This window comes from Wolffia australiana, chromosome 4 (genome assembly GCF_029677425.1).
Source record: "Wolffia australiana isolate 7733 chromosome 4, ASM2967742v1".
NCBI classification, from domain to species: Eukaryota; Viridiplantae; Streptophyta; class Magnoliopsida; order Alismatales; family Araceae; genus Wolffia; species Wolffia australiana.
In genome coordinates, this window is record NC_135838.1 from 12,472,591 (window position 1) to 12,477,553 (window position 4,963).

Genomic DNA, 4,963 nt, shown 5'->3' on the forward strand with positions numbered 1-4,963 from the left:
AAGGCGGAAGGGAGACATGCCGAGAGGGGTTTTGTAAGCTGTCCTATAAGCCCATAATGCCTCGTCGAGCTTCCTAGACCAATCTTTCCCATCTGGACGCACTAGTTTCCTCAAAATTTTCTTAACTTCCCGATTGCATAATTCCACTTGGCCATTCGCTTCGGGGTGATAAGGGGTAGTGACTCGATGATGAACACCAAATTTCTTGAGGAGGTTCCTAAAGTTGTAATTTGTAAAGTGTGATCCTCCGTCACTAATGATCGCTCGTGGGCATCCATATCTATAAAAAATATGTTTCTCAATAAAATTAGTCACTACCTTACTGTCATTGGTTTTTGAGGGGATGGCCTCCACCCATTTGTAGACATAATCGACAGCCATCAATATATATTCATACCCATTTGAACTAGGAAAAGGTCCCATAAAATCTATTCCCCATAAATCAAATATTTCTACTTCTGAATGGGTTGTAGAGGCATTCTATCTTTCCTACTTATGTTGATGGATGCTTGGCATGATAAACATGTGTTATAAAACTTTTGAGCGTCTTGAAATAACGTAGGCCAAAAAAAACCAGATTCAACAATTTTATGTGCGGTTACCTTATCGGAGTAATGTCCTCCTCCAGGTTTGGAATGGCAGAATTCCAAGATGCTCCTTTGCTCGCTCTCGGGGACGCACCGCCTCAAAATTTGATCTTGGCCTTGATGGAATAGCTCCGGGTCTTCCCAAAAGTAAAATCTTGCATCTTTAAGCAGCTTCTTCCTCTCGTGAGACGTCCAACCTGTTGGAATTTGTCCTGAAACCAAGAAATTGACAATATGCGCATACCAAGGAGGCGATGCTCCTTGTGCGGTTAGGACATGTTCATCCGGAAATGCATCGTTTATTAACGCAGGTTGGGTGTTTAAAATTCGAGAGAGGTGATCTGCTACTACGTTTTCACATCCTCGCTTGTCCTTAATCTCCAAATCAAATTCTTGTAATAGTAACACCCATCTAATCAACCTAGGTTTTGCCTCCTTCTTTGCTAATAAATATCTAATAGCTGCATGATCAGAAAAAACAGTAATTTTACTTCCTAACAAATAAGACCTAAATTTTTCTAATGCAAAAATAATAGCCAGTAGTTCCTTTTCGGTCGTAGAATAATTCAGCTGTGCATCCAGTAATGTTCTACTGGCGTAGTAGATGACCACGGGTTTCTTGTCAATTCGCTGACCTAACACTGCACCTACTGCAAAATCAGAAGCATCACACATTAGTTCAAAAGGAAGGGTCCAATCGGGCCCTTGCAAGATAGGTGCATTTACTAAAGCTTCTTTTAATTTATCAAATGCATTCTTAGCCTCTAGTGTTAGTTCAAAATCATTATTTTTAGACGATAAAAGGTTTGTAAGCGGTTTAGAAATTTTAGCAAAATCAAGGATAAAACGTCTATAGAAACCCGCGTGGCCGAGGAAACCCCTAAGGGTTTTTAGGTTGGTTGGAGGTGGAAGGCCCTGGATGACCTCGATCTTGGCCTTGTCCACTTCCAAGCCACGGCTGCTTACCATGTGGCCCAGCACTACTCCCTCCTACACCATGAAATGAGATTTTTCCCAACTTAGTACGAGGTTCGACTCAATGCACCTCTTCAATACTTTGGTGAGGCTAAGGAGGCAGTTTTCAAATGTGGATCCAAATACAGAAAAATCATCCATAAATATTTCTAAGCACTCCCCCACTAGATCGGAGAAGAGTGCATTCATGCATCGTTGGAATGTGGCGGGCGCATTACATAGCCCGAAAGGCATACGCCTAAAGGCATATGTCCCTACAGGACTCGTGAAGGTCGTCTTCTCTTGGTCCTCAGGATGGATATTCACTTGGTTATATCCTGAATAACCATCAAGAAAACAGAAATAATGCTGCCCCGATAATTTTTCTATTATTTGATCCATGAAGGGTAATGGGTAATGATCCTTCTTGGTAGCCTTGTTCAATTTCCGATAGTCAATGCACACCCTCCACCCAGTGGTTAGCCTCTTCTGCACTTCTTCTCCTTTATCATTCAGCTCAACAGTCACTCCTGACTTCTTAGGAACCATATGTACCGGGCTTACCCATCTACTATCGGAAATCGCATAGACGACGCCGGCATTAAGCCACTTGAGAATTTCCTTTTCGAGGACTTCTCTCATGTGAGGATTCAACCTCCTCTGATGTTCTCTACAGGGTCTAGCTTCATCTTCTAGAAATATTCTGTGCTCACAAATTGAAGATGGAATTCCTTTGATGTCATCAAAAGTCCACCCTATGGCCGATTTGTGCTCTTTAAGCACTTTGAGTAAGCTCTCTTCTTGTGTTGGAGTGAGGGATGAAGATATAATCACAGGTAAACTTTCTGTATAGTCTAAATAGGCATACTTGAGGGTAGAGGGAAGTGGTTTAAGTTCTGGGTGAGCTTTTACTTCTGCAGAGTCTAAGAGTTCATCATCTAGCTCTCTACTTTCTATGTTGGATAGGTACTCCTTCACTCTTCCCTCTTCTCCTTCATTTTCTGTGCAGAAGCTGAGCTCTTCATTGCTCCCTAAGGGGCACTTCATCATTCTAGAGATGTCAAGTTGAACTCTTTCCTTCCCTATCTTAAACTCAACAGTCCCCTTTTCCCAGTCCATGATAGTCCTAGCCGTCACTAAAAACGGTCTTCCTAGAATGATAGGAGCCAAGCTAAAGTTTCCTGAAATTTTTACATCAGTTACTATGAAATCTACAAGAATTTCACAATTTTCTACAGTGATAGTGACATCAGTCAATCGTCCCTCAGGTTGCCTGACCGTTCCGTCGGCTAAGAGTAAGTCCATATGGATCTCTTCAAGCTCCCCGAAGCCGTATTCCTCATACAATGCTGTCGGAATGATGCTGATGCTTGCTCCTGTGTCTAACAAGACTTTTGAAAAAGTCTTTCCTCCTATGTCACAAGTGATAAAAGGGGCACCAGGATCCCTCTTTTTTATAGGTATGTCATTTAAAATGCTAGAGGCATTTTCGGAAAGTTTAACAACTTCCCTACTCGTTCTATTTGTGCAAGAGTCCTTAAGATATTTCTTAAGTGATGGTGCACACCTAAGCATGTCTTCCACAGTGACTGTCATTGTGGCCTTCCTAAAGTTCTCTAACAACCTGTTTTCATAATCAAAGACAGGTTTCTTTCTCGTTAGGGCAGAGGGATAAGGTATGTGTTGCCCACTTGTGGAAGGTAAGGGTTCATCGCCGTCGGGAAGATCCTCTCCTTCGTGCGCCCTTGACTCCTCTTTCTTCCTAGCGTTCTCTACAGAATACCTATAGGGATCCTGAAGTTCTTTTCCATTCCTCAATCTTGAGGCTGCCAGAACTTCAGGATCCAATTCATCCATTTCTTCATGGCTAGAATGCTGAATATGATGCAAATTGCATGGATTGATGACGGGTTTCGTAGGAAAACGTTGAGAAGTGCAAGTGTTTTCTGCAAGGATACCTTGGGACTCAGAGGGTGGCCTGAAACTCTCTAGCAGCTTCCTCATTTGCTCTTGTGACTCCAGCATTTGTTTAGTCTGGAACTCCATCATCACCTGCATTCGCATCTCCATCTCCGCCCGCAACTTTTGGTTTTGCTTTTCGATCATATCTGAAATGACGGGGGTTAATGTAGAGAAATCAGGTTGAGTTTGAGATGAAACCTGATACTGTTGTGGAGGCCTGTGCTGGAATTGTTGTCTCTGCTGGAACGGGGGTTGAGCTGCCGGCTTGTTTCCTTGGTGGAAGGCCTCTCCGTTTTGGAAATTTGGCCGCTTTTGACCTGCCCACAGTTGTTGCGGCTGATTGAAGGCCTTCACCTCTTCTTCCATGGCTTGGCAGGCTTCATCTTCATGTTCCCTGCTAAAACAGAGAGAGCAGATCTTAGCTTTAATGATGGGAGAGTTACCTAGGAAGACATTCTTCAAGGTAGAGGTGAGCTCCTCCAATTTCTGGTTGGTCTCCCTTAGGCCCGCTTGTAGCTCTCCCTCCTTGGCGTTGACCTGCAGAACTCCTGCTCTCTTGGGCTGCACATTCCTCCCATTCTGATTGGCTCCAATCTCCTGCAAATCAGTTTCTGCAACTCTCTCCAAAATATCAAAAACTTCGTCCTCATATGCAGTATAGAACGTTCCACCGGTAGTGAGATTTACTTTGTTTTTCATAAAATTAGAGAGAGACTCATAAAATATTTGGGCTAATTGACATTGTTCAATGCCATGGTGAGGACATTTCCTCAACAAATCATTGAATCTCTCCCATGATTCACTAAACGCCTCACCATCATGAGGATGGAAGTTGTGAATTTCCCTTCTATAAAAGTTAGTTTTGGAGAGAGGGTAGAATTTTTGCAGAAATTTTCCTTGCATCTCATCCCATGAGTTAAAGGTGATTCCTAAATTACGATACCAAGAAAATGTTTTGTCTTTCAAAGTTAGAGGAAAATATTTCATTTTTAAAATTTCTGTAGAAATTCCTGGAACGTTTTGAGATGAACACCTAATATGGAAGTCATCAAGAAATTCTAAGGGATTTTGAGCAGGCAGTCCATTAAATTCAGGTAAGGAATGAATTAATGCATTGTCATATCGAAAGGAGATACCGTCACCGATGTTAAGATTTACATCAGTTTGACGTAGGCTTCCCGACGGAGTCGACCTGTCAAGCATGGTCCTTCTCCTTTCATGATGCTGATGAATCTCTTCAGCCATATTCTCCTGCTGAATTTCAGGTTCTGTAACTGTAGAATTTGGAGAGGTGTCTCTAATGTCCTTCTCTGCAGATTTTTCACCAGCTCCTGAACGTGTTACTACCATAAATCTTCAGCAAACGGTTAGAATAACAATAGGCTGAGGATTGTTAAGTCCTGCAGCTCTAGGAGAATCAACAAAAATGACTGAAGATTCAGGAGAATGACTGTAGATTT

At 42.4% G+C, this 4,963-nt stretch overlaps 1 pseudogene; it reads left to right on the plus strand.

The window, feature by feature from the left end:
• The first annotated feature begins 4,251 nt into the window (after positions 1 to 4,251).
• On the plus strand, positions 4,252 to 4,330 carry LOC144702851 (small nucleolar RNA R71; annotated as a pseudogene).
• The last annotated feature ends 633 nt before the right edge of the window (positions 4,331 to 4,963 follow it).